The sequence below is a fragment of the Podarcis liolepis genome (genome assembly GCF_965112155.1).
Source record: "Podarcis liolepis genome assembly, chromosome: 9".
Lineage (NCBI taxonomy): Eukaryota > Metazoa > Chordata > Lepidosauria > Squamata > Lacertidae > Podarcis > Podarcis liolepis.
In genome coordinates, this window is record NC_139564.1 from 50291466 (window position 1) to 50303973 (window position 12508).

The window sequence follows — 12508 nt, forward strand, 5'->3', positions numbered from 1 at the left end:
AAGCAGCTAAAGGGAAGAGGCATGTGGGGAACAACCCTTTCTCTCCTGTTGTTTTCCTGAAATAAATTATGTCACCCAAGCCGCTCTTTGCCCCATTGGGAAACCATACATGTATGCTCCCTTCCAGCACGAACTCCTCAATCTAACCCCGCCCCCCAAAAAAACTGTTTTTTAAACTTTTTAAAATCACTGGAGATCACACCTAGTCAGGATGCCCAGATGCAAAAGAGGACAGGGCTCCTACAGTGCAAAATTTAATTTATAAGCCAGTGCATCCACCTCACAAGCCCCAGGTTCCCTTGCCTAAAAAAAATCAAGTGCTTTGAGGATGACATGATCAAAATTAGATGCCCTCCAACATTTCTCCAATTAAAACAGGGACGTCCCATTCCATAATAATAATTTTACTATTTATACCCCACACATCTTACTGGGTTGCCCCAGCTACTCTGGGCAGCTTCCAACATATATAAAAAGATAATAAAACATGAAACATTTTTTTTAAAACTTCCCTATACAGGATTGCCTTCAGATGGCTCAGGGGTTGTATAACTCCATACCCTCCAACATTTCCCCAATGAAAATAGGGATGTCCTAAGGAAAAGCAGGACATTCTGAGATCAAATCAGAAACCGGGACGGCTTCTCTAAATCAAGGACATCCCTGGAAAATAGGGACACTTAAAGGGTCTGAAATTGTCCACTGCTGTCTCACTCCCAGCTTTTCTCGTCTAGCAACACCACTTTCTAATGAAGCTTGGACTTCTGGCAGCGGACAGGCTGATTTCATGCCACATCAAACACAGGACAGGAAGGCAAGTGATCAGGCAAAAGTAGGAAATGCAGGCCTGGTAAGTTTTTCTCCCCTTAAAGGTACAGGAAACCCAGCCAGAGATTTGTTTTCTTGACTCTCAGAACTTTAAGGTCCAGAAGGCATTCTGCAACCATGATTTCACCATAATTCAGTGGCTCTTGATACTATTGATCATAGTAGCCTCATGAACTGCTCTGTGGGACAGGAACAATATTCTACCATGGTTCTGCCCCTGCCTACAAAGTTGTGTCCAAAGGACAACATTGGGAGACTGTTTCAGCCCCGTGGTCTTTGCACTGTGGTGCACCACAGGGTAAAACCTTGTCACTTTCTATATGAAGCCATTGGATGTGGTCATTCAGAGTACTGGGGCAAAGTGTCAAAAATACACTGACGATACAGCTCTGTTTCTCCATAACATCAGTGTTAGGAGAGGGTGTGCATGGTCTGGACTGATGTCTGGGTGCAGAGATGAGGTGCAGAGGATGAGAGCCAATAAACCTTGGAAAGATAGAGGCACTGTGGGCTGGTGGGGCCCACGTCCAGGAAATTATCCATTTGCCTGTTCTGGATTGGGCTCCTTCTGAAATAAGAGGATCCATCTTTGTCCTTCGAAGGTCAGTCAGCCTCCATTAGCTATGACTTGTACTCCAGTTATGGCCATTCTTGTATAGGGATAGTCTGGCCAAAGGGATTCAAGGCTCAATTATTGCAACATGACCTATGCAGGGCTACCCCTGAGCCTGGTCCAAGGCTCCAGCTGGTGCAAAACACCACAGCTAGAATGTTGATGGAGACAGACCATCACTCCAGCGGCCAAAAGCTTGCACTGGCTGCCCATATACTGCTGAGCCAGGTTTAAAGTTCTTGTATTATGTTACAAAGCCCTTAAGACCTTGGGTCCAGGAAACCTCAGGGACTGCCTGATCTCTTAATGCCTAATTACTGAGGTCTTGAGGGAAGTCACTGTTAGTGCTTCCCTCCTGTTTCATATCCATGAATCGTATCCACAAGGAGCAGTGTGTTCAGTTTTGTGGGTCCAATTCTGTGGAACTTCCATCCAGTTGAGGTCAGAGAGGCTCCCTCTATCTTGAAGTCACTGAAGACTTTTTATTTCAGCATACTTTTTAATCTGAATTCTGATTTTATATGTTTAACTTGTTTTTAGTCTTATTGTATTGGGGTCCCCTGTGCACTGCTTAGAGGCAGCTGTGATGAAGTGGCACAAAAATTGTTAAACAAATAGGCCATCATCACAGCTCTGCGACACTTGAAAACAACATTTTGCATCCCGAAGCAAGAGCATCTGAAACTTGAGTATTCCGCACACGCCCTTTTTGGCAAATGGCATTCGGACTGAGGCCTGCCTCTTAAGTCTCCTTTCCAGGCTCTGGTTGTTTGATTCCTGCCACTCAGTGGAATCGTGTGTGAAGTTTCTGATTTGTGTTGACTCCTCCAGAGTGGGAGAAAAAGCTGATCTTCAAAGGGGAAAACAGCATCAACCACTGATTAAAGTGCAGCTTTAGCATGCTGCTCAAACGCAACTGGGTGCATCTCACATGGCACATTCTGATTAGGAGCGTGCAGAAAGCTCAAAGGAAGGATTTCTTTTTCTTTTTCCAGCAAGCTGATAGGCAGAATGATGAAAGTTTAAGGGATTTTTTAATAGCTTCGGATTTAAAACACAAAATGCAATTGAACTAAGTGCAGTAAATCCAATTAGTCACCCTGGCTCTGTCCTTTTATTAGTTATTTCATTGAGTTTTAATAGGCTCTTTGGCCCCATCTAGAACAGAGGCAAGAGGGCTTTGACCTGAGGGAGGCCTGCACCAAAAGGTACTCTGTCAAATTAGTGATGCAAGCACAGAGCTTTATCTGCAGTAGAGTGCATGGTCTGTCCACCACTCTGCTACCCTGAACCAGCAGACACTTAGTGCTCCCTCCCCTGGCCACTGACGGATTTGCAGAACTGAAGAATGGGGAGACTGCATAAGCATTTTCTTGGGGCACATTGTTAGGAGATATATTTCAAAGACTTGGTGAACTCAGGCAGCCCTCAGACCCCAGGGGCTTCAGCACATGCAAATTCCAAAAAGGTACACCATCCAAGCTGCAGTTTGGATATGGGTATTAGTGGTACACTGAGGCAATCCCAGTAGCACACTCTACTCCTGTCAGGGACGCGGACTTATAAAAAATATTGGGGGGGCCCGGGAAAGCTCATGAATAATAAATAAGCTCATGAATATGCAAATAAAGTGGCGCCGCCTGCTCGTGAGCGAATAGGGGAGAGTGTGCTGCGCCTATTAATCAGCTCCGAAGGAAATTGGGTGGAGCTTTTGCTCGGGAGGGAGGGCAGGAGGCATGCAGCCCGACCCTGTGCATTTTGGGCTGGGGGAGGGGCGGCGATGGCGCTCTGCTGGAGGGGCACCGGAGATTATTGGGGGGGCAGAGCCCCCCCAAACGAATTTTTGAGGGGGCTCGGGCCCCCTCAAGCCCCATGGAGTCGGCGCCTATGACTCCTGTTCATTGCCAAACAATCTGACTGGCTGGTCCCCATAGTCACAGCTGTAGTACCAGTTAGGATACAGGTTTGTTTATTCCTCCTTTGAAGGACAGGCCAACTAACCAACTGCTGGATGTCCCTCCAATTGGAAGCTTCTCCATTCCACTTTCCTACTTTTCATCTTACACGTGGATATAGTACCTTATCTTAGAGTCACAGAGTAGGAGTTTAGAACTGCATGATCCAAAGATGAGAACTAGAGTCAAGTAGAAGCTCATCTCACACATGGAACATAGGAAGCTGCCTTACACCAAGTCTGGGCATTGGTCTCTCAAACGTAGTATTTACGCTACACTGACTGGCCAGCAGCACTCTAAGATTTCAGGCAGGGTTTACCCAGAAAAGCCAGGGATTGAACCTGAGACCTTCTGCATAGACATGGTGCTGCAGTTTCTGGATTTTACAAGAATCCTCACAACAAGAGTGGTTCTAGACTATGTACTACAGTGATACTTTGGTTTACAACCATAATCCATTCCGGAGGTCTGGTTGGAAACCAAAACAGGTTGTAACCCAAGGTGTGCTTTTGCCGATGGGGCCTCCCCCCAAAAATTGGTTGTAATCCAAAAAAAGGGACAAACACTTCAGGGTTTGCCGTGGTTGTAATCCAAAACGGTTGCAAACCAAGGTATCACTGTATGTGCAATACTTTAGGAAAGTATTGTTGTTTGTGAGCAGACAAGACAAACTCCATTTCCGGATCACTCTTTCATAGCTAACAAATTGAACCAAACCTGGGTTTTGAAGGGCCTCTGCTCCAAGAGTGCTGAGTTATATGCCACATGTCAAAACTAAAATTAAGTGTGAAATTGCAGACACCTAGATTATTGAGTTAACCATCCATGGGAGAGCAGCAGGTCACACTATGGCTCTTCAAATAGGTTTTACTATATAAACATAAAGCAAAGATTGCTAAGTGTATCAACATCCCTATAAGGAGCCGAGTATTCTAGGGCAGCTTATATACAGCAGAACAAGGACAAGCAATTTTTTGGTGACCCAATGTTTACAGCAGAGAAAGGTCTAAGCAAAGGTCAGGCAAAATTGTCCTGGAAATATCATCAGTGTTACATTTAAGTGGTCACTTAAGCTAAAGGTTGCTTATTGCTGGAGTCTGCAAATGTTGTAGCTATTCACTCCCTGATAATCATGTTGTTTTATTTTTTCCATTTATTTATTGAGTAAATCGAACTAATAAAAACACAAACCATGACTGTCATGGGAACACTCCAAGGAGGAGTGATCCAGTGCGGCTGAGGAAAGGAGGGGGGTGCTGGCATCAACTGTATTTTTACTCACAAAGCAATCAATACAGTTTAACACAAATAGTCCTTGAATGTTCCACATTGTGCATTGCTTTCCCGGGGATGGGAGGGGGAAGTGTATTCTCTCTCTCTCTCTCTCTCTCTCTCTCTCTCTCTCGGTTTCATACATGCCTTTTGGACTTATTTTACTTCTCTCTAGATCTTCACATCCCATGAAAGGACCTACATCTAAAGCAGGGCTGGGAAAACTTTGGCCTTCCAGATGTTGTTGAATTCCAATTTCCATCAGCCCAGCCAGAATAGCCAATGGCTAGGCAAGATGGGAGTTGTAGTCAGGTAGCATCTAGAGGGTGAAAGGGTCCTCAGCCCTGATCTAAAGCATGACATAAACTAAAAACAGCTGCAAATAATTTTTAAAACAATTCCAAAAATAACTGAAGATAAATTTTAAAACAATACAAAACAAACATCAGTGGCAGAGAGACCTTTTCATTCAGATGGAAAAGCTTCGTGTGTAACAGTTGTTCTTCTGTCCTACACAGATTGGCGGGGAGGGCAAAGTCTGAAAAACGCCCGTGGTCTACAGGCAAGAGCAGGAACACTTGAGGCTAAAGCTGCCTTTTTACAACCTCTTTATTCAAAGCTAAGGAGACACTGCTCTGTTATGTGGATTAGTTTAATTACATTTCGTTACTCAGCTTCCACATCAAGCAGAATCAGAATAGGGAAACTGTACATGGAGATAAAACTGCTGAAACTCATGACAGACTCGTCTCCTTTTTTTATCATCTCCCAATAAGACCTACAGGGGTCAGGTATAGTAAGATCACTTTTATAGGAAACATGAATTCATTATTTAAAGTCAGGTTACAGAATTTGATCTATCTATGTTTAGTACTGAGGTCAATTGTGTATATATAGTATAAAAATCAAGCAGGCCTAAAAGACACACACTAGTAACACATGTCATGTCTGGTAAGATCAGTCCACATATGCCTCAGCCAATATTTATCCTCTGTGCAAAAATCCTGTAAATTCATTTTTGAAAGCAAAAGTCTGAGAGCCATTATGAGACTAGGCTCATCCTTGATGGCATTTAGACAGGCAGTGAAAGCAGTCCATGTGCCTTTAAATATATGACTGAAGGTTATTTTAACTGTTCCATTTTGGTTCTAATGTTTTAGTTTTAGTTTTTTGTTTGGCTTTATTTTCTTCTTTTATGTAAACCACTTTGCGGACCTTGTTAGGGCAGTGTATTTTTGAAGCAAATAAATGTATGTTCCTATTTCTTTAATTTTTAAAAAATACAGGTTCATAGGTTAGTGAGACATTGCTATGGGCATAAACCCTACTCCTCTTCTCTAATTCTTTGCACAATAATCCATTCCAAATATTCTTTTTATAAAAAACACACCAAACTGCAGGTATGCAGGGGAGTAACCTGTAATATTATGACACAAATATTATTCACATAACAATTACAAAAGCAGCAAATGAGGTATGTGGATGAAGGACTGCACTTTGTGTGCTCAGTGAACAGGATGCCCCCACAATCTTGAGGGAAGCTGTGATGTTATGTTCAGTGAATTTAAAACTACTGGCACCAGTCCTTATCTTTTTAACTGACACGGGCTTTTCCATGCCTTTAACAGCTGTATGACAGGTGGGTCTCAACAGGTAAACCTCTTCCCATCACTATATCACCATGATGCAGAGAAGTCATCTGGTGGTTTCTACCTATTACAGAGTTGTTAAATAGATGCATTCTTTGCCCATTTAGAAAAGTTGCAACCTAGGAGAAAAGGCCACGCAGAGGCTACTTTAAAGTAAACAAGTAGCTGCTCAGGAATACCTTCCAAAATATGTTTCATCATTGGTGATGAATTATTCACAAGTGATGTCTGCTAACAATGACAATATTCTAAATATATAATGCAAACAGGTTTCTTACCTGTTCATTATGTTGTCAAGCTGGCATGCTGCACAATTCGCTTTCATCAAAGGTAAGGTGTATGCTCATTTAACCATTTGAAGATTGTATAGATCAGTTTGCTCCTATGTAGATGAAATAAACAATCAGAAATAATATTGGTCAATAATAAAAATGGCTCAAGAGGTTATCACTTACTTTCTAACATAGCAGCTCATTCAAAGAGTGCTGAAAAAGAGAGAGTTCACAGAAACCACTTGAACAGTATCATATTATAACGAAGTACATGTACAATATATTTGGTGCAATTTCTTTAGATGTCATTTATTATTCCACACAGTACTCAACATCCCTATTCAGAATTTACTATCCATGGATTGTAGCAACATGGTACAGAGTAGACTCATATTTGAAGAGTGAAAGAAGTTACCAGCAGAAATAAAGGCAAATGGAAGCAATTGGGAAAGGGGTCACAGAATTGTGCAGCATCCTCCATATTTCTGAGGCTGTTCTGCCACATTTTATGCCAAGATTAGATACAGAAACTTACATACAAAACATTTAGCAATAGATTATCTTGACCACGCCTGGATTGTGACCTAGAACACTGTTCCACACTTAACACAATAATATTTTATTATGATCTGCTGCTTGCAGACAAGTGAATCCTGCACTCTGCACATAGGCTAACATTTCAGCTAATTTTCAAGAAGAATGGCATTTCCCAGATCTACAGAAATTTCTACATCATGGTAACACTGGCCTTGGGACACTAACCTTCTGTGTCTCGCCCTGCGCATCTCCCTTTCCCTCTGAGATTGCCACAGAGGCTATTTCCTTCCCCCCTATGTCCGTAATTCTCATACCAATGGCTATATTGTGCCCCTTTCCATATTCTGGGACACACACATCAGATTTGTCATTGAAGAATTGATGATTATGCAAGTCAGATCCCTTATAACCCACACTGAAAACAGCCTACTACAGTGGTGCCTCACAAGACGAAAAGAATCCGTTCTGTGATTCTCTTCGTCTAGCGGTTTTTTCGTCTTGCGAAGCAAGCCCATTGACGGATTAGCGGATTAGTGCTATTAGCGGCTTTTAGCGGCTTATCTGCTGATCGGATCAGCTGATTAGCGGCTTTTAGCGGCTTATCTGCTGATCGGATCAGCTGATAAGCGGCTTAGCGGCTTAGAAAAAGGGGGGAGGAAAAAAAACAGCAGGAACTCGCAAGACATTGTCGTCTTGCGAAGCAAGCCCATAGGAAATTCGTTTTGCAAAGCACCTCCAAAACGGAAAACTCTTTCGGCTAGCGAGTTTTCCGTCTTGCGAGGCATTCGTCTTGCGGGGCACCACTGTAGCTGTACATTGTGGCAAATGTACAGTGGTACCTCTGGTTAAGAACTTAATTCGTTCTGGAGGTCCGTTCTTAACCTGAAACTGTTCTTAACCTGAGGTACCACTTTAGCTAATGGGGCCTCCTGCTGCTGCTGCGCCGCTGGAGCATGATTTCTGTTCACATCCTGAAGCAAAGTTCTTAACCTAAGGTACTATTTCTGGGTTAGCGGAGTCTGTAACCTGAAGCGTCTGTAACCCGAGGTACCACTGTCCTACCATATTTTTTAAGTTGCAGGCAGACAGCAAAAATAGAAGGTTCACTGAGCTCCTGCACTGCTGTGCAAGACTTGATGGGACACAACTTGTACAGATCTGAGCACAAGTTGTACAGATCTGAGCACAGAATTTAGTTTCGATTGGAGCAACAGGAAACATTTTCTTAGCACATTCAAACCTAGTTCCCAACATGGGTTAGGGACACTTAATAAAGCATAAGGGTTCAAAACAAAACTTTTAGACCAGACCGTAAACTGAAGCTAAGGAAAGCTGCAGATGTTTTGAGCATTCATTTTCTCTCCCAGCAATTGCTTTAATGGGTTGGAGCTCCTGGGAGACCATTTGACTTTTGCTCATGTCTATGCCATTCCTCCCTGTCATGCTGACTGTGCAAAAGCTTAAAGCTGTCAACAACCTGCATTCGGTATTATTTCAAGTAAAGAAAAATAAAGTGACATCTGATCTGTCAAGAGGAAGGTGGGGATTTTGTTCTGAAAAATAGAAAGCAAAAATGTTCTGTGCAGAATCAATAGTCAAATCAATATTGTGCCCTCCCACCAAAAGCTCAGCTTGGCCTGAACTGCAGTCTTCCTCTCACTGCCCCCATCCCCCCCGGTTACAGCAACCATCCATTAAAGTGAGTGAATGGAACTTACTTTGCCAGGACCACATCTTTGGTAAGTGTTTCTGAAGCAATACAGTAATGATTATTTTGCAGTATTGCATTTTAATAATTAAAATAAAGCACTGAGCATTATGCGCACTACTCTGTGGGAAATACTTCCCAGTAACCAGGGCCCTCAGAAAGCATAATTCACATTAGCAGAGAGATGCTTCCACAGAGCAGAAGCCAATGGCGATAGCATAAAGGTGACCCTGACTCATTCTCTCTCTTTCTAAAACAGAATCAACAACCAAGCTTTCAAAAACATGCTTTTCACCTCACAGAATTGCTTCTTTTTCAGTTCTTCCAATTAGAGAGAGAAGAACCTACTGCTCACAGTTACTGTCCACATCAGAATGGAAAACAATTTGCATAAAACAAGAGTGGGGGGTAAAAGAGGAGAATGAAATAGAAGTCACACAGACTGCAACAGAAAACATGCAGGAGAATGTCACAGCAAAACCAATAACTAACAATCTACACCATACATTTAAAGCACTCTTACACTGCTTTAACAGTCATGGCTTCCCCCAAAAGAATCCTGGGAACTATTGAAGGTCCCCCATCAACATTGTGTCCTCTCTCTGGTGAGGCAAGGTCAAAGGAAGCTTAATCTATTTCACCAGCATGATTTGTTGTTTTTATCCTCTTCAGAAGGGGATTCATGTGGTCAACCACTGGGGCACATAATACTGCTCTAATTTTCAAAATGAACAAGACACCAAATGACAAGAATTTCGCCAGAATCTGGGACGGAGTGTAGGTGAAAGGAAGAAAATCATTAAGTAAAACTGACAGGTCTTTCACCTTATTTTGTCATTTTCATTAGAAACGATGATGATGATGATGATGATGTGACTTCAGTGGGCTTGGTGGGCAAATAATTCAGAAAGAAATCCATTCTCACACTGTCAGTAAGGTCACCATTAGGTCACGATGGAATTGCATCTGAAAAAAGTTACAGGGCAGTACGGGCCAGAACACACTAGCTGGAGGGGTTGTGACATTTAAAGAGGGGGATGCATAACTTGAACAGTGATAAGATGAATTAACTTATGTGGGGAAAGATAATTAAACCACCTGAAATGCATGTGTGATTTCAGCCTTAGATTTGCAAACTGCATCCTGAAGGCACTAACAGCATTTGTAAAAGGTTTAAAACACACATTCTTTCACACCAGCCCTTAAATAAACGCTTTCCACATTGCATCTAGAAAATATTATCCTGACTGAGTATCACTTTGGAAACAACCCACTGCTATCCTGCGAAAGAACTTTCAAATCCAGAGGGGCCTATTTTTTGTTTGCATACACATCAAATGTGGTTTACAGGAGAGAAAAGAATCTTTATTGGACAAACACACAGCCTCTTCAGTTGCGCCTACAGCACTCCAAATAGACGCCAGACCACACCTATAAGGTAAGATTTCCCATTTTTGACCAGCTCTTGTCTTTGAAAAAGTCTTTATGGACAGCCTCCTAGCAGATGAGACAATATTAACTACTATACTTTGCACAATGGTACACATACAAATTTAAAAAGTGAACAAGCACCCCCTCCCAATGTTCCCTGGTTTTGAAATTAACAGGCAAATGCTCCAAAACATACTGTAATTTCTTCAGATGTTGAGAAGTCTAAACGCAAAAGATTTCCCCCCTATGTCTTTTGTCCTTCCCTTAAGTACAAAAAGTCCAATTTTGCACACCCTACATGAGGATTACTTCTGGACTTCACAGAAGTCTATTTCAAATTGCAGCAAGGCCAATCACTTGACTTAAATTGGTACAGGAAAGACGAAGGACATTGCTTTAATCTATGAAGAGACACAGTTAAGCACTTTCCAGGGTTTTATGTGCAGGTTTCATAAAAATCCCAGATAGATAGATAAGATTAGGTAACACATTATCAGAGCCAGACTCACTAATGCCTCAAGAGCAAATGAAAAGAGTCATTGACTGACTATTAAAGTGTAACAAAATTACTGACAAGGAAATGGTTGGATAGCAGAGCTATAATAATTAGCAATACTTTTAATCAAATATTTTATATCTCTCCATCTCAACAGTGGATAAACCAGTTCCCATCTCCTGTTCCCCGCAGTAACAGAGAGATTTTTATCCATGTTGCCAACAGAGACACATCTGCCTGAAGAACATATACAGTGGTACCTCAGGTTACATACACTTCAGGTTACACACTCCGCTAACCCAGAAATAGTGCTTCAGGTTAAGAACTTTGCTTCAGGATAAGAACAGAAATCGGGCTCCGGCGGCGCAGCAGCAGCAGCAGGAGGAGGCTCCATTAGCTAAAGTGGTGCTTCAGGTTAAGAACAGTTTCAGGTTAAGAACAGACCTCCAGAACGAATTAAATACTTAACCTGAGGTACCACTGTACACATTCTTTTTGCCTCCTCCCCCTCCAATATATGTTTTCTAACTTTTTTTATTGTCAAATAGTGTTCAGAATACAAATAGAAAATTAACCTTCCTGTTACTAAGCCCTTTGTCAAAAGTCATTTCTAAAGAAAAGGACCAGCAGAATAAGAGAGAGGGGCTACTATGTTGAAACACAAAGTTTTTTTTAACAGCTTAGAGTGACTGGTTTTGGGGTTTTTTTGGGGGGGGGGGTAAAATGTATTCTTGAAGGAGTCCAAACTGAAGGATGAAAATAAATTCAATTTTCTCACTCGGTGAGAAATTCTGAATTTCTGAATACAACCCTCCCATTTATTGAATGATTTTCATTCTAAGGTTCTTGTTAATGTTTATTTGTAATTCATAGGAACAGAGAAAGCTGCCTTGTATGCCTTGTATTGAATCAGACCACTAAGCCCTCCGGCCATGTATGTACGTGTACATACAGAAAAGCTCAACAACAACTCTGGTGAATCCTCCCCCAAAAAGCTCAACAACTCCGAGAAATCCTCCCCTTCCACCCACTCCACGCACGCTCCTCCTCCCTCCAATGACAATGGGTAGATCCTTGCCAATTTTTTTATACTGGAAGTAGATCACAGTCTCTTGGGAGTTGGACGTGCCTGTTCTACATGAACATGATCTACAGATCAAGCTCAGTCAAATCACTTCTTGGTCAAAGATGCTGAGCTATCCAATCAAGGGAGATTTTTAACAAAGGAAGGTCCAGAAATCTCATGAAAGCTCACACAGCACAGCTCTCAAGTGTCTCAGAAATTAGAATTTTCATTTGCCATAAAATCAAGCAGCAGCCTGGACACTGCAGCACCAGATCAGTTCCCAAAACCACAGAAAAAGTCAACACTGGGAGCTCACAAAGGAGGCATGGAGATAATGGTGTCCCTGTTTGTCTCAAGCAACTGGTAATGAGATACTGTCTCTGCACATGGAGGTTCCACAGCTAATATACTTTGTAAAACCTAAACTTATGAATTTGTCTGACATTAAAAAAAACACCACCTAAGCTAATGGTGTGCATATTATGTTTGTCAAAATGTTGCTAACTACAACATGTACCTCTTTAAATGTAATGTTTAAAGTATATTTGTTTTCCCCCCACTTTGTACACATCATGGAAACAAACCTAGGTAAGGGTCTAATATATCCACCTCAGCTTCCAACACCATTTCCATTATACAGTGGTACCTCAGGTTAAGTACTTAATTCGTTCTGGAGGTCCA

At 42.0% G+C, this 12508-nt stretch overlaps 1 long non-coding RNA gene across 3 annotated transcripts in view; it reads right to left on the reverse strand.

Annotated features, from left to right (window-relative positions):
• The window catches only part of LOC310686249, a 65857-nt gene that overhangs the window by 46862 nt on the left and 6487 nt on the right, over window positions 1-12508 (reverse strand). For all 3 annotated transcript variants that reach the window (XR_014515787.1, XR_014515788.1, XR_014515789.1), the window contains exon 3: window positions 6596-6699. This is a non-coding gene — a long non-coding RNA (uncharacterized lncRNA). The remainder of the gene's footprint in view (window positions 1-6595; window positions 6700-12508) is intronic.